Below are 26,054 nucleotides of genomic sequence, written 5' to 3' on the forward strand. Positions count from 1 at the left end.
ATAGACAACACTCTCAGTGTAGTATATAGATGTAGACAACACTCTCAGTGTAGTATATAGACAACACTCTCAGTGTAGTATATAGACAACACTCTCAGTGTAGTATATAGACCAGTAGACAACACTCTCAGTGTAGTATATAGACCAGTAGACAACACTCTCAGTGTAGTATATAGACAACACTCTCAGTGTAGTATATAGACAACACTCTCAGTGTAGTATATAGACCAGTAGACAACACTCTCAGTGTAGTATATAGACAACACTCTCAGTGTAGTATATAGATGTAGACAACACTCTCAGTGTAGTATATAGATGTAGACAACACACACACTCTTAGTGTACATGCAAACTATATGTATGCTTTCTTGTGCATGTTTGTAATTTGTGCCTATATAAGTGTGTGTGTGTTTATCATTACTCTGTGTGTGTGTTGTTTTCCTGGGAGGAGTCTTTGATGGGGGTGACCCTGGGGGCGGGGATCCGTCCTGCCTCTGCAATCTCTCCGTCAGGAAGTCTGAGTAACAGGAAGTTAGGCCAGATTAAGACACACGAGACATGTATAGAGATAGAGGACTCTAGATGGATAGAACCCGTTTCAGGACATGCCCATTGAAGGCTTCCACCATTTTAAAGTAGTCAACTGGGTGGGAATTCCTATGGGACGGGCACTATCAGCCAATTATCAGAGCATTGGTTGCTTCTTCAAATTGGGTTAGCTGGTTTTGTAAACGGCTTTAAGATATATCACTGCCACCATCGCGTGGCCACAACACATGAATGACACAGGATTTGGTTCAGGACCCCAGGTGACCCCAGGTGGAGGTTAATCACCTGCTTAACGCTTCCAACACAAAAGAAGAAGAAAATTAACAAATGGAGATAGCCTCAATGTTGCTGTCCACAAACGCCAATATGATACAGACTTGTTTCTATCTTTATAGGTGATGAGACCTATAGAATACATGAGACAGTCTGAGTCCCGGATGGCACCCTAATGTGGAACCCAATGGGCCCTGGTCAAGAGTAGGGCACTAAACAGGGAATAGGCTGCCATTTGGGACTAACAGAATGTTGTGATGGTTCCATTCTCTTACCCAGGGCTGGGTGGTAGTGTTGGACAGGAAGGGGGCAGTAGGTCAGAGGCAAGGGGGGTGGTGCATCTCTCAGCATAGCTCTGGGGGAACCAGCCCCTGTTCCCACGGTAACTACCACACAGCCAACCAGGCTCCCCCACCATCTCATCATCTACCTGCATCATGGGAAACAGAGTTGAAGTGGTGTCAGTGGGAGTCCACTTTAACACGTGTGTGTTCGTGTGTGTGTGTGTACCTCTATGAAACAGTCAGCGTCCAGGCTGAGCTCATCAGCATTGCGTGCGGTGAAGGGGTACAGGGCTCTGCAGGAGGTCAGGGTTAATAAACTCTCTGCATTCAGCACTGGATGCTGGCGGCCTCCTCTCTCCTGCGGCTCAATTCGCCTCCTCCTCTCCTCCTCCTCCTCTCTCCTCTCTCCCTCCAGCTTGGCTTGTCTGATGAGAGGACACACACAGACACCGTGTACATTGAGCATCAGTGGAAGCTCCTCAGAAGGGGAAGGGGAGGATTCCTCAGCGAAATCATGAGAAATGGTGCAGCTAGCTTCCGGGTTCATCGGGCGGGTGTTAAGAAGCGCGGCGGGTCATGTTTCGGAGGACACATGACTTGACCTTCGCCTCTCCAGAGGCCCGTTGGGGAGTTGCAGGGATGAGACAAGATCGTAATTAATCACAAAATAGGGGAGAAATAGGGGAGAAATAGGGGAGAAATAGGGGAGAACTAAGAGGTAAAAAAATACAAATAAAATAAATAATAAATATACATCCCCTTTAACCAGATACACCTCCATTATGATATACATCCCCTTTAACCAGATACACCTCCATTATGATATACATCCCCTTTAACCAGATACACCTCCATTATGATATACATCCCCTTTAACCAGATACACCTCCATTATGATATACATCCCCTTTAACCAGATACTCTTCCATTATGATATACATCCCCTTTAACCAGATACTCCTCCATTATGATACACATCCCCTTTAACCAGATACACCTCCATTATGATATACATCCCCTTTAACCAGATACACCTCCATTATGATATACATCCCCTTTAACCAGATACTCTTCCATTATGATATACATCCCCTTTAACCAGATACTCCTCCATTATGATACACATCCCCTTTAACCAGATACACCTCCATTATGATATACATCCCCTTTAACCAGATACACCTCCATTATGATACACATCCCCTTTAACCAGATACTCTTCCATTATGATATACATCCCCTTTAACCAGATACACCTCCATTATGATATACATCCCCTTTAACCAGATACACCTCCATTATGATATACATCCCCTTTAACCAGATACACCTCCATTATGATATACATCCCCTTTAACCAGATACACCTCCATTATGATATACATCCCCTTTAACCAGATACACCTCCATTATGATACACATCCCCTTTAACCAGATACACCTCCATTATGATACACATCCCCTTTAACCAGATACTCTTCCATTATGATATACATCCCCTTTAACCAGATACTCCTCCATTATGATATACATCCCCTTTAACCAGATACTCCTCCATTATGATATACATCCCCTTTAACCAGATACACCTCCATTATGATATACATCCCCTTTAACCAGATACTCTTCCATTATGATATACATCCCCTTTAACCAGATACACCTCCATTATGATATACATCCCCTTTAACCAGATACTCTTCCATTATGATATACATCCCCTTTAACCAGATACTCTTCCATTATGATATACATCCCCTTTAACCAGATACTCTTCCATTATGATACACATCCCCTTTAACCAGATACACCTCCATTATGATACACATCCCCTTTAACCAGATACACCTCCATTATGATATACATCCCCTTTAACCAGATACTCTTCCATTATGATATACATCCCCTTTAACCAGATACTCTTCCATTATGATATACATCCCCTTTAACCAGATACTCTTCCATTATGATATACATCCCCTTTAACCAGATACACCTCCATTATGATATACATCCCCTTTAACCAGATACTCTTCCATTATGATATACATCCCCTTTAACCAGATACTCCTCCATTATGATATACATCCCCTTTAACCAGATACACCTCCATTATGATATACATCCCCTTTAACCAGATACTCCTCCATTATGATATACATCCCCTTTAACCAGATACTCTTCCATTATGATATACATCCCCTTTAACCAGATACACCTCCATTATGATATACATCCCCTTTAACCAGATACTCCTCCATTATGATATACATCCCCTTTAACCAGATACTCCTCCATTATGATACACATCCCCTTTAACCAGATACTCTTCCATTATGATATCCATCCCCTTTAACCAGATACTCCTCCATTATGATATACATCCCCTTTAACCAGATACACCTCCATTATGATACACATCCCCTTTAACCAGATACACCTCCATTATGATATACATCCCCTTTAACCAGATACACCTCCATTATGATACACATCCCCTTTAACCAGATACACCTCCATTATGATATACATCCCCTTTAACCAGATACACCTCCATTATGATATACATCCCCTTTAACCAGATACACCTCCATTATGATATACATCCCCTTTAACCAGATACACCTCCATTATGATACACATCCCCTTTAACCAGATACACCTCCATTATGATATACATCCCCTTTAACCAGATACACCTCCATTATGATATACATCCCCTTTAACCAGATACACCTCCATTATGATATACATCCCCTTTAACCAGATACACCTCCATTATGATATACATCCCCTTTAACCAGATACACCTCCATTATGATATACATCCCCTTTAACCAGATACACCTCCATTATGATATACATCCCCTTTAACCAGATACACCTCCATTATGATATACATCCCCTTTAACCAGATACACCTCCATTATGATATACATCCCCTTTAACCAGATACACCTCCAGTATGATATACATCCCCTTTAACCAGATACACCTCCAGTATGATATACATCCCCTTTAACCAGATACTCTTCCATTATGATACACATCCCCTTTAACCAGATACTCCTCCATTATGATACACATCCCCTTTAACCAGATACACCTCCAGTATGATATACATCCCCTTTAACCAGATACTCTTCCATTATGATACACATCCCCTTTAACCAGATACTCCTCCAGTATGATACACATCCCCTTTAACCAGATACACCTCCATTATGATATACATCCCCTTTAACCAGATACACCTCCATTATGATATCCATCCCCTTTAACCAGATACACCTCCATTATGATACACATCCCCTTTAACCAGATACACCTCCATTATGATATACATCCCCTTTAACCAGATACACCTCCATTATGATACACATCCCCTTTAACCAGATACACCTCCATTATGATACACATCCCCTTTAACCAGATACACCTCCATTATGATACACATCCCCTTTAACCAGATACACCTCCATTATGATATACATCCCCTTTAACCAGATACTCTTCCATTATGATATACATCCCCTTTAACCAGATACACCTCCATTATGATATACATCCCCTTTAACCAGATACTCCTCCATTATGATATACATCCCCTTTAACCAGATACACCTCCATTATGATACACATCCCCTTTAACCAGATACTCCTCCAGTATGATACACATCCCCTTTAACCAGATACACCTCCATTATGATACACATCCCCTTTAACCAGATACTCCTCCAGTATGATACACATCCCCTTTAACCAGATACACCTCCATTATGATACACATCCCCTTTAACCAGATACTCCTCCAGTATGATATACATCCCCTTTAACCAGATACACCTCCATTATGATATCCATCCCCTTTAACCAGATACACCTCCATTATGATATACATCCCCTTTAACCAGATATTATATGCAGTACCAGTCAAAAGTTTGGACAAACCTACTCATTCCAGGGTTTTTCTTAATTGTACTATTTACTACATTGTAGAATAATAGTGAAGACATCAAAACAATGAATTAACACAATGCGGATATCGGGCTATCTTGTGTATACCAACCCTAACTCGTCACAACACAGCTGAGTGGCTCAAACACATTAAGAAGGAAAGAAATTCCACAAATGTACTTTTAACAAGGCACACCTGTTCATTGAAATGCATTCCAGATGACTACCTCATGAAGCTGGTTGAGAGAATGCCAAGTGTGTACAAAGCTGTCATCAAGGCAAAGGGTGGCTACTTTGAAATCTAAAATATATTTTTATTTGTTTAACACTGTTTTGGTTACTACATGATTCTACATGTTACTACATGATTCTCCATGTTACTACATGATTCTCCATGTTACTACATGATTCTACATGTTACTACATGATTCTCCATGTCACTACATGATTCTCCATGTTACTACATGATTCTACATGTTACTACATGATTCTCCATGTTACTACATGATTCTATATGTTACTACATGATTCTATATGTTACTACATGATTCTCCATGTTACTACATGATTCTATATGTTACTACTTGATTCTATATGTTACTACATGATTCTCCATGTTACTACATGATTCTCCATGTTACTACATGATTCTCCATGTTACTACATGATTCTACATGTTACTACATGATTCTACATGTTACTACATGATTCTCCATGTTACTACATGATTCTACATGTTACTACATGATTCTCCATGTTACTACATGATTATATATGTTACTACATGATTCTATATGTTACTACATGATTCTCCATGTTACTACATGATTCTCCATGTTACTACATGATTCTACATGTTACTACATGATTCTACATGTTACTACATGATTCTCCATGTTACTACATGATTCTACATGTTACTACATGATTCTCCATGTTACTACATGATTCTCCATGTTACTACATGATTCTACATGTTACTACATGATTCTCCATGTTACTACATGATTCTCCATGTTACTACATGATTCTACATGTTACTACATGATTCTCCATGTTACTACATGATTCTCCATGTTACTACATGATTCTCCATGTTACTACATGATTCTACATGTTACTACATGATTCTCCATGTTACTACATGATTCTACATGTTACTACATGATTCTACATGTTACTACATGATTCTACATGTTACTACATGATTCTACATGTTACTACATGATTCTATATGTTACTACATGATTCTATATGATTCTACATGTTACTACATGATTCTATATGTTACTACATGATTCTATATGTTACTACATGATTCTATATGATTCTACATGTTACTACATGATTCTACATGTTACTACATGATTCCATATGATTCTACATGATTCTCCATGTTACTACATGATTCTACATGTTACTACATGATTCTATATGATACTACATGATTCTATATGTTACTACATGATTCTATATGATTCTACATGTTACTACATGATTCTATATGTTACTACATGATTCTTTATGTTACTACATGATTCTACATGTTACTACATGATTCTATATGATTCTCCATGTTACTACATGATTCTACATGTTACTACATGATTCTATATGATTCTACATGTTACTACATGATTCTATATGATTCTATATGATTCTACATGATTCTACATGATTCTACATGTTACTACATGATTCTATATGATTCTATATGATTCTACATGATTCTACATGTTACTACATGATTCTATATGATTCTACATGTTACTACATGATTCTATATGATTCTACATGTTACTACATGATTCTACATGATTCTATATGTTACTACATGATTCTACATGATTCCATATGATTCTACATGATTCCACATGTTACTACATGATTCTACATGTTACTACATGATTCTATATGATTCTACATGATTCTACATGTTACTACATGATTCTATATGATTCTACATGTTACTACATGATTCTATATGATTCTACATGTTACTACATGATTCTATATGATTCTACATGATTCTACATGTTACTACATGGTTCTATATGATTCTACATGATTCTACATGTTACTACATGATTCTATATGATTCTACATGTTACTACATGATTCCACATGATTCTATATGATTCTACATGTTACTACATGATTCTATATGATTCTACATGATTCTACATGTTACTACATGATTCTATATGATTCTACATGTTACTACATGATTCTATATGATTCTACATGTTACTACATGATTCTATATGATTCTACATGTTACTACATGATTCTATATGATTCTACATGATTCTACATGTTACTACATGATTCTATATGATTCTACATGATTCTACATGTTACTACATGATTCTATATGATTCTACATGATTCCATATGATTCTACATGATTATATATGTTACTACATGATTCTATATGATTCTACATGATTCTACATGTTACTACATGATTCCACATGATTCTACATGATTCTATATGTTACTACATGATTCTATATGATTCTACATGATTCTACATGATTCCACATGTTACTACATAATTCTACATGATTCTACATGATTCCATATGATTCTACATGATTCTATATGATTCTACATGTTACTACATGATTCTATATGATTCTACATGATTCTATATGATTCTACATGTTACTACATGATTCTATATGATTCTACATGATTCTACATGATTCTACATGTTACTACATGATTCTATATGATTCTACATGATTCAACATGATTCTACATGTTACTACATGATTCTACATGATTCTACATGTTACTACATGATTCTATATGATTCTACATGTTACTATATGATTCTATATGTTACTACATGATTCCATATGATTCTACATGATTCCATATGATTCTACATGATTCCATATGATTCTACATGATTCTACATGTTACTACATGTTACTACATGATTCTACATGATTCTACATGATTCTACATGATTCTATATGATTCTACATGATTTCATATGATTCTACATGATTCCATATGTTACTACATGATTCTACATGATTCCATATGTTACTACATGATTCTACATGATTCCATATGATTCTATATGAGTCCATATGATTCTACATGATTCTACATGATTCCACATGATTCTACATGTTACTACATGATTCTACATGATTCTACATGATTCTACATGAATCTACATGTTACTACATGATTCTACATGATTCTATATGTTACTACATGATTCTACATGATTCTACATGATTCTACATAATTCCATATGTATTATTTAATAGTTCTGATGTCTTCACTATTATTCTACTACTGTACTGTTTATATTAAATATGTTCACGTCTCCAAATAATTGATTAAAACTGTTTTGCTATGGTCTATAGTAGCCTCAACAGCACTATGTAGAGTAGCACCATGGTTTAGCCGGAGGACAGCTAGCTTCTGTCCTCCTCTGGGTACATTGACTTTAATACAAAACCGAGGAGGCTCATGGTTCTCACACACTTCCATAGACTTACACAGTAATTATGACAACTTCTGGAGGATGTCCTCCGACCTATCAGAGCTCTTGCAACATGAACCAACATTTGTCCACCCAATCAAAAGATCAGATAATAAATCTAGTACTGAAAGCATTAGCTACAGCTAGCTAGCACTGCAGTGTATAACATGATGAATGATGAATCTAGTACTGAAAGCATTAGCTACAGCTAGTTAGCACTGCAGTGTATAACATGATGAATGATGAATCTAGTACTGAAAGCATTAGCTACAGCTAGCTAGCACTGCAGTGTATAACATGATGAATGATGAATCTAGTACTGAAAGCATTAGCTACAGCTAGCTAGCACTGCAGTGTATAACATGATGAATGATGAATCTAGTACTGAAAGCATTAGCTACAGCTAGCTAGCACTGCAGTGTATAACATGATGAATGATGAATCTAGTACTGAAAGCATTAGCTACAGCTAGTTAGCACTGCAGTGTATAACATGATTAATGATTAATCTAGTAGTGAAAGCATTAGCTACAGCTAGTTAGCACTGCAGTGTATAACATGATGAATCTAGTAGTGAAAGCATTAGCTACAGCTAGTTAGCACTGCAGTGTATAACATGATGAATGATGAATCTAGTAGTGAAAGCATAAGCTACAGCTAGCTAGCACTGCAGTGTATAACATGATGAATGATTAATCTAGTAGTGAAAGCATTAGCTACAGCTAGCTAGCACTGCAGTGTATAACATGATGAATGATGAATCTAGTAGTGAAAGCATTAGCTACAGCTAGTTAGCACTGCAGTGTATAACATGATTAATGATTAATCTAGTAGTGAAAGCATTAGCTACAGCTAGTTAGCACTGCAGTGTATAACATGATGAATCTAGTAGTGAAAGCATTAGCTACAGCTAGTTAGCACTGCAGTGTATAACATGATGAATGATGAATCTAGTAGTGAAAGCATAAGCTACAGCTAGCTAGCACTGCAGTGTATAACATGATGAATGATTAATCTAGTAGTGAAAGCATTAGCTACAGCTAGTTAGCACTGCAGTGTATAACATGATGAATCTAGTACTGAAACTATAAGCTACAGCTAGTTAGCACTGCAGTGTATAACATGATTAATCTAGTACTGAAACTATAAGCTACAGCTAGTTAGCACTGCAGTGTATAACATGATTAATCTAGTACTGAAACTATAAGCTACAGCTAGCTAGCACTGCAGTGTATAACATGATTAATCTAGTAGTGAAAGCATTAGCTACAGCTAGCTAGCACTGCAGTGTATAACATGATGAATCTAGTACTGAAAGCATTAGCTACAGCTAGTTAGCACTGTAGTGTATAACATGATGAATGATTAATCTAGTACTGAAAGCATTAGCTACAGCTAGTTAGCACTGCAGTGTATAACATGATTAATCTAGTACTGAAAGCATTAGCTACAGCTAGCTAGCACTGCAGTGTATAACATGATTCATCTAGTAGTGAAAACATGTGGAGAGTAGTTGACTCAAAGAGGGAGAAAGACAATAGTTGAACAAATACATTTTCTCAGAAATGAAGGGGAAGAAAGAGAGCTAGCTATATTTTGTAGTATTGTTTTTCACTTTTACTTAGCTAGTTAGTTTAGCTGACTGAAACACTAAAACAGAGAGGGACTAGCTGACTATCCAACACTGGAATTCTTCCAAGGCTTTTGGTTTTGTTCATTTATAGTCAAAGGGGCCGGTCGGTGTAACTGCTAAAGTCCTTGCTGACTGTACTGAATGATTTACTAATGTGTTAGTGCTATAGTGCATTCGGAAGGTATTTATGTTACAGCCTTGTTCTAAAATGTATTAAATGTATTTTTCCTCATCAATCTACACACAATACCCCATAATGACATCACAATACCCCATAATGACATGACATCACAATACCCCATAATGACATCACAATACCCCATAATGACATCACAATACCCCATAATGACATCACAATACCCCCTAACAGATTTGAAGAAATGTTTGCAAATGTATAAAAAAAAAACTGAAATACCACATTTAGATAAGTATTCAGACCCTCTACTCAGTACTTTGTTGAAGCACCTTTGGCAGCGATTACAGCCTCAAGCCTTCTTGGGTATGATGCTACCAGCTTGGCACACCTGTATTTGGGGAGTTTCTCCCATTCGTCTCTGCAGATCCTCTCAAGCTCTGTCAGGTTGGATGGGGAGCGTTGCCGCAGAGCTATTTTCAGGTCTCTCCAGAGATGTTCGATCGGGTTCAAGTCTGGGCTCTGGCTGGGCCACTCAAGGACATTCAGAGACTTGTCCCGAAGCCACACCTGCATTGTAATGGCTGTGTGCTTAGAGTCATTGTTCTGTTGGAAGGTGAACCTTTGCCCCAGTCTGAGGGCAAAGGTGAAGTCCTGAGCGCTCTGGAGCAGATTTTCATCAATGATCTCTCTGTACTTTGTTCCGTTTATCTTTGCCTCGATCCTGGTAAATGCTGCCACCACAGCTTCACCGTAGGGATGGTGCCAGGTTTCCTCCAGACCCTTGGCATTCAGGTCAAAGAGTTTAATCTTGGTTTCATCAGACAGAGTCTTTAGGTGCCTTTTGGCAACCTCCAAGCGGTCTGTCATGCTCCTTTTACTGAGGAGTATCTTCCGTCTGGCCACTCTACCATAAAGGCCTGATTGGTGGAGTGCTGCAGAGATGGTTGTCCTTCTGGAAGGTTCTCCCATTCCACAGAGGAACATTGGAGCTCTGTCAGAGTGACCATCGGGTTCTTGGTCACCTCCCTGACTAAGGCCTTTCTCCAGCGATTACTCAGTTTGGCCAGGAGACCAGCTCCTGGAAAAGTCTTGGTGGTACAAAACTTCTTAAATTTAAGAATAATGGAGGCCACTTAGTTCTTGGGGACGTTCAATGCGCCAGAAATGTTTTGTTACCCTTCCTCAGATCTGTGACTAAACACAATCCTGTCTCAGAGCTCTACGAACAATTCAAACATTTCCTTTGACCTCATGGCTTGGTTTTTGCTCTGACATGCACTGTCAACTGTGTGACCTTAATTAGCTAGGTTTGTGCCTTTCCAAATCATGTCCAATCAATTAAATTTACCACAGGTGAACTCCAAATCAAGTTGTAGAAACAGTTGTAGAAACATCTCAAGGATGATCAATGGAAACAGGATGCATCTGAGCTCAATTCGAGTCCCATAGCAAAGGGTCTGAATACTTGTGGTAAATAAGGTATTTTTGCTTTTATGTTTAATACATTAATGTCATTATATTGTATAATTGATGAGGATTTTCTTTTTGTATTTATTCAATCCATTTCAGAATAATGCTGTAACGTAACAAAATGTGGAAAAGTCAAGGGGTCTGAATACTTTCCGAATGCACTGTATTAGCTATTCGCTAAACTCGCAATAACATCTGCTAACCATGTGTATGTGACCAATACAATTTGAATTGATATTGACTATGACATTAGGTAATACGGTGACAATGATGTAGGCTGTGTGTAGCGGTTATGGTATGAAGGTTCAGCTTGAAAAGTTTTTTTTTGCCTGGTCACATACAGCTGATGTGTTGTGCATTGAAGTCCACAAGCATTGCAATGCTTGAAGACCCACAACCTTCAACAGAGAGAACATTTTTCGGACACTGAGTTGAACATTGCACTCCAAAACACCTTGATAATCTGCTCATGGTCCCAGTACCAGAGGCAGAAGAGCAACCCCATCCGTATCGATCCTCCACCATTATTGATTGTTCTTTTCCTTGAATGCTTCATTTGGTAAACAGACCTGCCGCCCCTCCACTCTAACCACTAGGCTACCTGCCGCCCCTCCACTCTAACCACTAGGCTACCTGCCGCCCCTCCACTCTAACCACTAGGCTACCTGCCGCCCCTCCACTCTAACCACTAGGCTACCCTGCCGCCCCTCCACTCTAACCACTAGGCTACCTGCCGCCCCTCCACTCTAACCACTAGACTACCTGCCGCCCCTCCACTCTAACCACTAGGCTACCTGCCGCCCCTCCACTCTAACCACTAGGCTACCTGCCTCCTCTACACTCTAACCACTAGTCTACCTGACGTCCCTCCACTCTAACCACTAGTCTACCTGCCGTCCCTACACTCTAACCACTAGGCTACCTGCCGCCCCTACACTCTAACCACTAGGCTACCTGCCGCCCCTCCACTCTAACCACTAGGCTACCTGCCGCCCCTCCACTCTAACCACTAGGCTACCTGCCGCCCCTCCACTCTAACCACTAGACTACCTGCCGCCTCTACACTCTAACCACTAGACTACCTCCCGCCCCTCCACTCTAACCACTAGGCTACCTGCCGCCTCTACACTCTAACCACTAGGCTACCTGCCGCCCCTCCACTCTAACCACTAGGCTACCTGCCGCCCCTCCACTCTAACCACTAGGCTACCTGCCGCCCCTCCACTCTAACCACTAGGCTACCTACCGCCTCCACTCTAACCACTAGGCTACCTGCCGCCCTCCACTCTAACCACTAGGCTACCTGCCGCCCTCCACTCTAACCACTAGGCTACCTGCCGCCCCTACACTCTAACCACTAGGCTACCTGCCGCCCCTCCACTCTAACCACTAGGCTACCTGCCGCCCCTCCACTCTAACCACTAGGCTACCTGCCGCCCCTCCACTCTAACCACTAGACTACCTGCCTCCTCTACACTCTAACCACTAGGCTACCTGCCGCCTCTACACTCTAACCACTAGGCTACCTGCCGCCCCTCCACTCTAACCACTAGGCTACCTGCCGCCCCTCCACTCTAACCACTAGGCTACCTGCCACCCCTCCACTCTAACCACTAGGCTACCTGCCGCCCTCCACTCTAACCACTAGGCTACCTGCCGCCCCTCCACTCTAACCACTAGGCTACCTGCCTCCTCTACACTCTAACCACTAGGCTACCTGCCTCCTCTACACTCTAACCACTAGGCTACCTGCCACCCCTCCACTCTAACCACTAGGCTACCTGCCGCCCCTCCACTCTAACCACTAGGCTACCTGCCGCCCCTCCACTCTAACCACTAGGCTACCTGCCTCCTCTACACTCTAACCACTAGACTACCTGCCGCCCCTCCACTCTAACCACTAGGCTACCTGCCGCCCCTCCACTCTAACCACTAGGCTACCTGCCGCCCCTCCACTCTAACCACTAGACTACCTGCCTCCTCTACACTCTAACCACTAGGCTACCTGCCGCCTCTACACTCTAACCACTAGGCTACCTGCCGCCCCTCCACTCTAACCACTAGGCTACCTGCGCCCCTCCACTCTAACCACTAGGCTACCTGCCACCCCTCCACTCTAACCACTAGGCTACCTGCCGCCCCTCCACTCTAACCACTAGGCTACCTGCCGCCCCTCCCTCTAACCACTAGGCTACCTGCCTCCTCTACACTCTAACCACTAGGCTACCTGCCTCCTCTACACTCTAACCACTAGGCTACCTGCCACCCCTCCACTCTAACCACTAGGCTACCTGCCGCCCCTCCCTCTAACCACTAGGCTACCTGCGCCCCTCCACTCTAACCACTAGGCTACCTGCCTCCTCTACCTCTAACCACTAGACTACCTGCCGCCCCTCCCCCACTCTAACCACTAGGCTACCTGCCGCCTCCACTCTAACCACTAGGCTACCTGCCGCCCCTCCACTCTAACCACTAGGCTACCTGCCGCCCCTCCACTCTAACCACTAGGCTACCTGCCGCCCCTCCACTCTAACCACTAGGCTACCTGCCGCCCCTCCCTCTAACCACTGGGCTACCTGCCGCCCCTCCCACCTCTAACCACTAGGCTACCTGCCGCCCCTCCCTCTAACCACTAGGCTACCTGCCACCTCTACACTCTAACCACTAGGCTACCTACCGCCTCTCCACTCTAACCACTAGGCTACCTACCGCCTCTCCACTCTAACCACTAGGCTACCTGCCGCCCCTCCACTCTAACCACTAGGCTACCTGCCACCCCTCCACTGCTGAAGGAGACACTAGAAAGCTTTGATTGAACTTCTCAAAAACACATCTATCTAAATCCCGGGGAAAATATTTTGTAGACCAAATACAGATCAGTGCTGTGTTTACGGATGGGGCGGCAGGTAGTCTAGTGGTTAGAGTGGAGGGGCGGCAGGTAGTCTAGTGGTTAGAGTGGAGGGGCGGCAGGTAGTCTAGTGGTTAGAGTGGAGGGGCGGCAGGTAGTCTAGTGGTTAGAGTGGAGGGCGGCAGGTAGTCTAGTGGTTAGAGTGGAGGGGCGGCAGGTAGTCTAGTGGTTAGAGTGGAGGGGCGGCAGGTAGTCTAGTGGTTAGAGTGGAGGGGCGGCAGGTAGCCTAGTGGTTAGAGTGGAGGGGCGGCAGGTAGCCTAGTGGTTAGAGTGGAGGGGCGGCAGGTAGTCTAGTGGTTAGAGTGGAGGGGCGGCAGGTAGTCTAGTGGTTAGAGGGAGGGGCGGCAGGTAGTCTAGTGGTTAGAGTGGAGGGGCGGCAGGTAGTCTAGTGGTTAGAGTGGAGGGGCGGCAGGTAGTCTAGTGGTTAGAGTGGAGGGGCGGCAGGTATTCTAGTGGTTAGAGTGGAGGGGCGGCAGGTAGCCTAGTGGTTAGAGTGGAGGGGCGGCAGGTAGCCTAGTGGTTAGAGTGTAGAGGCGGCAGGTAGCCTAGTGGTTAGAGTGGAGGGGCGGCAGGTATTCTAGTGGTTAGAGTGGAGGGGCGGCAGGTAGCCTAGTGGTTAGAGTGGAGGGGCGGCAGGTAGCCTAGTGGTTAGAGTGGAGGGGCGGCAGGTAGCCTAGTGGTTAGAGTGTAGAGGCGGCAGGTAGTCTAGTGGTTAGAGTGGAGGGGCGGCAGGTAGTCTAGTGGTTAGAGTGGAGGGGCGGCAGGTATTCTAGTGGTTAGAGTGGAGGGGCGGCAGGTAGCCTAGTGGTTAGAGTGGAGGGGCGGCAGGTAGCCTAGTGGTTAGAGTGGAGGGGTGGCAGGTAGCCTAGTGGTTAGAGTGGAGGGGCGGCAGGTAGCCTAGTGGTTAGAGTGGAGGGGCGGCAGGTAGCCTAGTGGTTAGAGTGTAGGGGCGGCAGGTAGCCTAGTGGTTAGAGTGTAGGGGCGGCAGGTAGCCTAGTGGTTAGAGTGGAGGGGCGGCAGGTAGCCTAGTGGTTAGAGTGTAGGGACGGCAGGTAGCCTAGTGGTTAGGGCGTTGCACTAGTAACGGAAAGGTTGCAAGATCAAATCCCTGAGCTGACAAGGTAAAAATCTGTCATTCTGCCCCTGAACAAGACAGTTAACCCACTGTTTCTAGGCCGTCATTGAAAATAATAATTTGTTCTTAACTGACTTGCCTAGTTAAATAAAGGTAAAATAAATAAATAACAACCAAATGTAGAACTATACAACGGTCAGTATATTGGACGTTTAGTGTGTCTTTGACTCACCTGGCAGCCTCTTCATCCCCCCTCCTCTTTCTCTCTCTTTCCTCCTCTCTCCCTCTCTCCATCTCTCTCAGTTTCAGCTCCTTGACCCGGCAGAGGTCCTCCAGAACAGTCTGCTGCTTCCCCTGCCGTTCCCTCAGGTCCTAACACAACCACAACATCACATAACCATCACACAACTATAACCATCACATAACCACAAACTCACATAACCATCACACAACTATAACCATCACATAACCACAACATCACATAACCATCACACAACTATAACCATCACATAACCACAACATCACATAACCATCACACAACTATAACCATCACATAACCACAACATCACATAACCATCACACAACTATAACCATCACATAACCACAACATCACATAACCATCACACAACTATAACCATCACATAACCACAACATCACATAACCATCACACAACTACAACCATCACATAACCACAACATCACATAACCATCACACAACTATAACCATCACATAACCACAACATCAAACAACCATCACACAACTATAACCATCACATCACTGGTGTTGCTAAGCTACACGGGGGACAACACAACCACAATCACCATACAAACACAACACAAGCATCATACAAACACAACCACAATCACCATACAAACACAACACAACCATAACACAACCACAACACAACCATAACACAACCATAACACAACCACAACACAACCATAACACAACCATAACACAACCACAACACAACCATAACACAACCATAACACAACCACAACACAACACAACACAACCATAACACAACCATAACACAAACACAACACAACCATAACACAAACACAACCACAACACAACCATAACACAACCATAACACAACCACAACGCAACACAACCATAACACAACCACAGCCACAACACAACACAACACAACCATAACATATCCACAACCCAAACACAACACAACACAACCATAACACAACCACCATACAAACACAGCCACAACACAGCCACAACACAACCATAACACAACCATAACACAACCACAACACAACCATAACACAACCATAACACAACCACAACACAACACAACACAACCATAACACAACCATAACACAAACACAACACAACCATAACACAAACACAACCACAACACAACCATAACACAACCATAACACAACCACAACACAACACAACCATAACACAACCACAGCCACAACACAACACAACACAACCATAACATATCCACAACCCAAACACAACACAACACAACCATAACACAACCACCATACAAACACAGCCACAACACAGCCACAACACAACCATAACACAACCATAACACAACACAACCATAACACAACCACAGCCACAACACAACACAACACAACCATAACATATCCACAACCATAACACAACACAACACAACCATAACACAACCATAACACAACACAACCACAACACAACCACAACACAACCACCAGTGTGTATTATAACTCATCATGGAAATGAAATGTAAACAAAAACTAAGTATTCATCAGTAATACTATCACTATGAGGGACTGATATAATAGTGAAGAAAGCAAGGGAAAAGAAGGAGAGTTGATAAACGAATGATAAACAGAAATATGCAGATGGAGGGACAGACGGAAAGAAGAATAACCTTGATAAGGAGGAAGAGTTGACTGAGACAGCCCAGCAGCGAGAGAAGAGACTGTAGAACACAGTCATCCATATCGACTGACTAGGGAGGAGGGAGGGAGAGAGGAGAGAGGGGAGACGGGGGGAGGGAGGGAAGAGAGAGAGGGAGGGGCGAGAGGGAGGGGAGAGGGAGACGGAGGGAGGGAGGGGATATGGAAGGGGAGGGGAGAGAGAGGGATGGGAGAGAGAGACGGAGGGAGGGGAGAGAGAGAGGTAGGGGAGACGGAGGGAGAGGGGAGAGGGAGGGAAACGGAGGGGAGGGGAGAGAGAGAGGGGGGAGAGAGAGAGAGGGAGGAGAGACGAGGGAGAGGGGAAAGAGAGGGAGGGGAGAAGAGGGAGAGGGGAGAGAGAAGAAAAAGGGAGGGAGGGGAGAGGGAGAGAGGGGGAGACGAGGGAGAGGGGAGAGGGAGGGAAACAGAGGGGGAGGGGGAGAGAGAGAGAGGGAGGAGAGACGAGGGAGAGGGGAGATAGAGGGGGAGACGGAGGGGAGAGGGTGGGGAGACGGAGGGAGGGTAGAGAGGGAGGGGAGACGGAGGGAGGGTAGAGAGGGATAGGAGAGAGTGATGGTAGAGAGGGAGAGGAGAGAGGAATGGAGGGAGGGGACAGAGAGGGAGGAAAGAGGAATGGAGGGAGGGACGGAAAGGATTGGGTCGAAAGAAAGAAGAGGGAGAAAGAGAACATTTAAAGGAATCCACAGGCAGCGAAATAAAGGAAGGAAGGCAGGAAGGCAGGAAGGAAGAAGCATGTTTTTCACTAGTTATTATTAGGATCACATTCTGAGGACAATACAAAGGAGATGTGTTTTTCTTCTTCGTGTTTTCGTCTGTTGACGGCAAAGATCTTGGTAGGTTCCATCAATGATCTGACGGATCACGGCGGTCATCTTGGTGATTGTCTTGGTAACCAGTTGGGTGGTGCTGTGGTCCTCTCCCATCCAACAGTCTCCTGTACTCTGAGATCTCCGTCACCAGGCGGGTCTTAAGGTCTAGCAGACCGTCATAGACCTGCTTGGGCGATGGTGCCATGGAGCTGGGAGAGCTGGTCCTTCAGACTAGTCATCGTGCTCCGGAGCCCCGCCGGGCCCATCGGTGCAGAGTAGCGGTTCTGGATGTCTGTCAGGGTGGGTGCACTCCAGGGACAATAAAAATTAAATATAATAAAATAATATATATAATAATAATAATAATATAATAAAAAGTGTGATTGCAATTTGGGATATTTCTGCATGTGGGCATTCCTCTATCTGCAGTGCCCGAGAGGAGGGGGGGGGGGGGGGCGAGGTACACGGTCTACTGGTATCCTAGCTATATTTAGCTACTTATCTCCTCCCACCTAATATTTACTTGCAATGTCTTTGTTTGTCGTCTCTCTATTGAACCAATCAACCCTTCTATGGGGACGGGTAGTTGTAGTTCACCCTTCGGTGTCAGGCTCGGCTTCGGTGTCAGGCTCGGCTTCGGTGTCAGGCTCGGCTTTGGTGTCAGGCTCGGCTTCGGTGTCAGGCTCGGCTTCGGTGTAAGGCTTCGGTGTCAGGCTCGGCTTCGGTGTCAGGCTCGGCTTCGGTGTCAGGCTTGGCTTCTCCACCAGAGGTCACAATGTCCTTCTTAGTTGTAGAGCTTCCCTGGTAGTGGAGGTGTTCAGATACTCAGATTCACCAGTGATTGTCTGAGATGCGATTTCTTCCTTCCCACCTTGTGTCTTTAGTCAAAGTTCTAGGACCACTTTTCCATGGCGTAGCTGCAGACTGAATCTTTCTGGTCTCGTAGTGGAGGTTATCTTCTCACCTCGTGTTGAGTCACTTTACATGCTAGTAGCAATCCGTTAATGTGCTGGACTTACCATTTTCAGCACTGTAGCCACCGCTCCACACTTTCTGATCTGATATTATTCATTATTAGCGAGTCCTTTTTAAGCACTCTGGTCGGAAAGGCAGTTCCATCACATTGACATGCTCGTCTGAGCTAATTAGGGGCTTAGTTCATGTGCAACAGACACGAAAAATCATCATCTCATTAGAAAACTGAAATCACATTCATATCTTAACACAAATAGTTTCATTGTTCTTCATATCGTATTAACATCCTATTGGATGGAAACTTGACAGCTAGAATGTGTTTCCTTCCTAAGTTACAGTATTTTCGTTACACAGTTTTTAATGACATCACAAAATGAAAAGCAATATGATAGGATTATTCTTTAGATCCCCACGGTCCATTCTTAACCTAACCCTTACCTTATCTATTAAATATTGTCCTCATATTCACTGTCTTCAGAAAAAGGTTTTGGCGGCAAGAGTATCTCTCTACACACAGCACAAGGAAGACCATTTTGGGGCACACAATTTATGACCGGCAAGACCGGCACAACTCCCCACTCTCCTCTCCTGTAGGTCTGTCTATCTGTCAGCCATGTTCCAATGCTGGTCTGGCTATCTGTCAGCCATGTCCCAAGCTGGTCTGTCTATCTGTCAGCCATGTTCCAAGCTGGTCTGGCTATCTGTCAGCCATGTTCCAAGCTGGTCTGTCTATCGGTCAGCCATGTTCCAAGCTGGTCTGTCTATCGGTCAGCCATGTTCCAAGCTGGTCTGGCTATCTGTCAGCTATGTTCCAAGCTGGTCTGGCTATCTGTCAGCCATGTTCCAAGCTGGTCTGGCTATCTGTCAGCCATGTTCCAAGCTGGTCTGGCTATCTGTCAGCTATGTTCCAAGCTGGTCTGGCTATCTGTCAGCCATGTTCCAAGCTGGTCTGGCTATCTGTCAGCCATGTTCCAAGCTGGTCTGGCTATCTGTCAGCCATGTTCCAAGCTGGTCTGGCTATCTGTCAGCAATGTTCCATGCTGGTCTGGCTATCTGTCAGCCATGTTCCAAGCTGGTCTGGCTATCTGTCAGCCATGTTCCAAGCTGGTCTGGCTATCTGTCAGCCATGTTCCAAGCTGGTCTGGCACATTTGATCCTCACCCAGGAGAGAGTCATGACACCCTGTTGGTATTGTTGATCTAGACAGGTTGACTATAACATGACCCTGTTGATCTAGACAGGTTGACTATAACATGACCCTGTTGGTATTGTTGATCTAGACAGGTTGAACTATAACATGACCCTGTTGGTATTGTTGATCTAGACAGGTTGACTATAACATGACCCTGTTGGTATTGTTGATCTAGACAAGTCGACTATAACATGACCCTGTTGGTATTGTTGATCTAGACAGGTTGACTATAACATGACCCTGTTGGTATTGTTGATCTAGACAGGTTGACTATAACATGACCCTGTTGGTATTGTTGATCTAGACAGGCTGACTATAACATGACCCTGTTGGTATTGTTGATCCAGGGATAACTTAATAATCATGATCAAAGATCAGATCATGCCCCATTTGTGACCCGTTTCAGGAAACTAGGTGGCAGGTAGTCTAGTGGTTAGTGTGTAGAGGTGGCAGGTAGCCTAGTGGTTAGGGTGTAGAGGCGGCAGGTAGCCTAGTGCTTAGAGCTTTGGGCCAGTAACCGAAAGGTTGCTGAATCAAATCCCGAGCTGACAAGGTAAAAATCTGTCGTTCTGCCCCTGAACAAGGCAGTTAACCCACTGTTCCCTAGTAGGCCGTCATTGTAAATAAGAATGTGTTCTTAACTGACTAATTTAACTAGTTAAATAAAGGTTAAATAAAATGGATAAATAACGTTTTTTTTGGGGGGGGGGCAGAAATGCCTTCTGGAACATGTGACATTTAATGTGCCTTAATAACAGACTTGCCATCTGTTAATATGAAAAAATTGTTAAATTATGAACTTTGTTGGTTAAGCCACATAAAAAGTCAGCAACCTTCCCATAAGCCATGACTGGCTGAGATAATGAGTGGGCTGGATATGCAGAGAGATGAGTTTGGATTGGTCTGCCATATAGAGGGCTTCTGTATCGTGTAATGGAGGTGCAAAAGTATTGCTCTCCACTTTCTGGAGGATCACGTTATGAAATCAGTGGAATTAGAGTATGAGAGCTAAAGAGATGGAGAAAACACCTGTCTCAGGATTACATCTTCAAACTAAGGGCAGCAGTGGCATGGCATTCATGACAGGGAGATGTGTCCATCATGCATGATGATGTATTTGGGTAAGATAGTTTTGATAGTTTTCCAATTTTGACAGAAAGTGGTTTCATTTCAAGCTTAAATGTACTGTTAGCTAGCTAGCTAACGTTGGCTGGCTGGCTCCCTAGCTAACGTTACGTGTATGACGTTATTATTCATATCCCAGAACCGTTTGCTTTGCTAGTAGGTAGAGCCTAATGTTAGCTAGCTCCCAGCAGATTCATGCAGTGTAGTGGCTCGTTAGCTAACATGACGTGTGTGATCTTACACACTGTTTACCTTGTTAGGGTCATGGGTTACCTAGCTAGGTTCATTGTTTAAGCTAAAGTGTACAACACCCGTTGAATATGGTCGGTGTCTCTAGTGGTCTGTCCAGGTTTTAGCTTGTCTCTAGTGGTCTGTCCAGGTTTTAGCTGGTCTCTAGTGGTCTGTCCAGGTTTTAGCTGGTCTCTAGTGGTCTGTCCAGGTTTTAGCTTGTCTCTAGTGGTCTGTCCAGGTTTTAGCTTGTCTCTAGTGGTCTGTCCAGGTTTTAGCTGGTCTCTAGTGGTCTGTCCAGGTTTTAGCTTGTCTCTAGTGGTCTGTTCAGGTTTTAGCTGGTCTCTAGTGGTCTGTCCAGGTTTTCGCTGGTCTCTAGTGGTCTGTACAGGTTTTAGCTGGTCTCTAGTGGTCTGTACTTTGATGTCTTGCTGGTAGTGGTCTGTAGGGGTCTGTAGTGGTCTGTACTGGTCTGTAGTGGTATGTACTAGTCTGTAGTGGTCTGAAGTGGTCTGTAGCGGTATGTAGTGATCTGTAGTTGTATGTACTAGTCTGTAGTGGTCTGTATTGGTATGTACTAGTCTGTAGTGGTCTGTAGTGGTACCTTGAGGTCTTGCTGGTAGTGGTCCATCATGGCCAGCTTGTCGGTTGTCTCTCTCTCCAGAGTGTCTAATTGGTCCTTCAGCCTCCGACAGACCACGCCCTTCTCCGCAACGCTGCCACCTACAGAGGTCATTGCCACAGCTACCAACACAGGTCAGAGGTCATGGAGATCAGCACAGAGTTCAAGGTTGAGAGAATGTTGAGAGCAGTGTGTGTGTATGTCTGTGTGTGTGTGTTTACCAGGGATGTTGTTGCAGCCCATGTTCTTGAGTCTCTCTGTCAGTCTCTGTTGCTGTGGAACCAACTGACACAGTTTCCTCTGGTAGTCCTATTGTACACAGACACACATGTATTTATAGTAACCTATAGCTGTCTGGCTCCCTGGAGCCCACTATCCTATGGTGTTAGAGGACCGAAGAGAGACACATGTTTATTGTACAGTACCAGTATTGCTGTAAACCTTATTTTACCAAATAAGCATTTTCGCAGAGGAAGGGAGAGCAGAGTAAGATTATTGGAAGCTGGGAATGGAAAGATGGATGGAGAGAGAGATGGAAGGAGGGATGAAAGGATAGAGGGATGAGAGATGGAGGGATGGGCATATTGAGGGAAGGATGGACATATTGAGGGGAGGAGGGGTGGAGATGGAGGGATGGACGTATTGAGGGGAGGAGGGGTGGTGATGGAGGGATGGACGTATTGAGGGGAGGAGGGGTGGAGATGGAGGGATGGACGTATTGAGGGGAGGAGGGGTGGAGATGGAGGGATGGACGTATTGAGGGGAGGAGGGGTGGAGATGGAGGGTGGACGTATTGAGGAGGAGGGGTGGAGATGGAGGGATGGACGTATTGAGGAGGAGGGGTGGAGATGGAGGGATGGACGTATTGAGGGAGGAGGAGGGGTGATGGAGGGATGGACGTATTGAGGGGAGGAGGGGTGGAGATGGAGGGATGGACGTATTGAGGGGAGGAGGGGTGGTGGTGGAGGGATGGACGTATTGAGGGGAGGAGGGGTGGAGATGGAGGGATGGACGTATTGAGGGGAGGAGGGGTAGTGATGGAGGGATGGACGTATTGAGGGGAGGGGTGGAGATGGAGGGATGACGTATTGAGGGGAGGAGGGGTGGAGATGGAGGGTTGGACGTATTGAGGGGAGGAGGGGTGGAGATGGAGGGTTGGACGTATTGAGGGGAGGAGGGGTGGTGATGGAGGGATGGACGAATTGAGGGGAGGAGGGGTGGTGATGGAGGGATGGACGTATTGAGGAGAGGAGGGGTGGTGATGGAGGGATGGACGTATTGAGGAGAGGAGGGGTGGAGATGGAGGGATGGACGTATTGAGGGGAGGAGGGGTGGTGATGGAGGGATGGACGAATTGAGGGGAGGAGGGGTGGTGATGGAGGGATGGACGTATTGAGGAGAGGAGGGGTGGTGATGGAGGGCTAGAACGATGGAATGATGACAGATGGAGGGATTGGCTCTGACCTCAAACTGTGTCTGCAGGGTGTTGATCTTGGAGGCACGCCCATCTCTCCGCTGATTGATGAGATCGATCTCCGCTCTTTGGATCCGCCTCTTACTCTGGGCGTCACGGAGACCATCTGATAACTGCTTGTGTCTGCTGCCCTGGAGACCAACCACCAATCAGGGGTTAATGTAATTGTGTGTGTGCGTGCGTGCGTGCTGACCCTGGGTCACGGCCAGGGTCAGCCATTATCAACATAGAGTGGGGTCACGGCCAGGGTCACCATTATCAACAGAGTGGGGTCACGGCCAGGGTCACCATTATCAACATAGAGTGGGGTCACGCCCAGGGTCACCATTATCAACATAGAGTGGGGTCACGGCCAGGGTCACCATTATCAACATAGAGTGGGGTCACGGCCAGGGTCACCATTATCAACATAGAGTGGGGTCACGGCCAGGGTCACCATTATCAACATAGAGTGGGGTCACGGCCAGGGTCACCATTCTCAACATAGAGTGGGGTCACGGCCAGGGTCACCATTATCACCAGCAACCATGGAGGAATTAAGGTTAAATGCCTTGCTCAAGGGCACGTCGACAGATTTTTCACCCTGTCGGTTCTAGGATACCAACCTTTCAGGGTCCCTGACCCACTGCCATCTGCCGCACGTGTGTGTGGGTGGTGTGTGTGGGTGGTGTGTGTGTGGGTGGTGTGTGTGTGGGTGGTGTATATGTGGGTGGTGTGTGTGGTGTGTGTGGGTGGTGTATGTGGGTGGTGTGTGTGTGGGTGGTGTGTGTGTGGCTGGTGTGTGTGTGGGTGGTGTATGTGGGTGGTGTGTGTGTGGGTGGTGTGTGTGTGGGTGGTGTGTGTGGGTGGTGTATGTGGGTGGTGTGTGTGTGGGTGGTGTGTATGTGGGTGGTGTGTGTGGGTGGTGTGTGGGTGGTGTGTGTGGGTGGTGTGTGTGGGTGGTGTATGTGGGTGGTGTGTGTGGGTGGTGTGTATGTGGGTGGTGTGTGTGGGTGGTGTGTGGGGTGGTGTGTGTGTGTATGTGTGGGTGGTGTATGTGTGGGTGGTGTGTGTGTGGGTGGTGTGTGTGTGGGTGGTGTGTGTGTGGGTGGTGTGTGTGGTGTATGTGTGGGTGGTGTGTGTGTGGGTGGTGTGTGTGGGTGGTGTGTGTGGGTGGTGTGTGTGTGGGTGGTGTGTGTGTGGGTGTGTGTGGGTGGTGTATGTGGGTGGTGTGTGTGTGGGTGGTGTGTATGTGGGTGGTGTGTGGGGTGGTGTGTGTGGGTGGTGTGTGTGGTGTGTGTGGGTGGTGTATGTGGGTGGTGTGTGTGTGGGTGGTGTGTATGTGGGTGGTGTGTGTGGGTGGTGTGTGTGGGTGGTGTGTGTGGTGTATGTGTGGGTGGTGTATGTGTGGGTGGTGTATGTGTGGGTGGTGTGTGTGTGGGTGGTGTGTGTGTGGTGTGTGTGGTGTATGTGTGGGTGGTGTGTGTGTGGGTGGTGTGTGTGTGGGTGGTGTGTGTGTGGGTGGTGTATGTGTGGGTGGTGTGTGTGTGGGTGGTGTGTGTGGGTGGTGTATGTGGGTGGTGTGTGTGGGTGGTGTGTGTGGGTGGTGTGTGTGGGTGGTGTGTGTGGGTGGTGTGTGTGGTGTATGTGTGGGTGGTGTGTGTGGGTGGTGTGTGTGTGCTGTATGTGTGGGTGGTGTGTGTGTGGGTGGTGTGTGTGTGCTGTATGTGTGGGTGGTGTGTGTGTGGGTGGTGTGTGTGTGGTGTATGTGTGGGTGGTGTATGTGTGGGTGGTGTGTGTGTGGGTGGTGTGTGTGTGCTGTATGTGTGGGTGGTGTGTGTGTGGGTGGTGTGTGTGTGCTGTATGTGTGGGTGGTGTGTGTGTGGGTGGTGTGTGTGTGCTGTATTTGTGGGTGGTGTGTGTGTGGGTG

At 45.0% G+C, this 26,054-nt stretch overlaps 1 pseudogene; it reads right to left on the minus strand.

Moving 5' to 3' along the window:
* Nucleotides 1-26,054, minus strand: part of LOC115124658 (intersectin-2-like) — a 109,466-nt pseudogene that overhangs the window by 24,355 nt on the left and 59,057 nt on the right.

The sequence above is a fragment of the Oncorhynchus nerka genome, linkage group LG24, assembly GCF_034236695.1.
Source record: "Oncorhynchus nerka isolate Pitt River linkage group LG24, Oner_Uvic_2.0, whole genome shotgun sequence".
NCBI lineage: Eukaryota > Metazoa > Chordata > Actinopteri > Salmoniformes > Salmonidae > Oncorhynchus > Oncorhynchus nerka.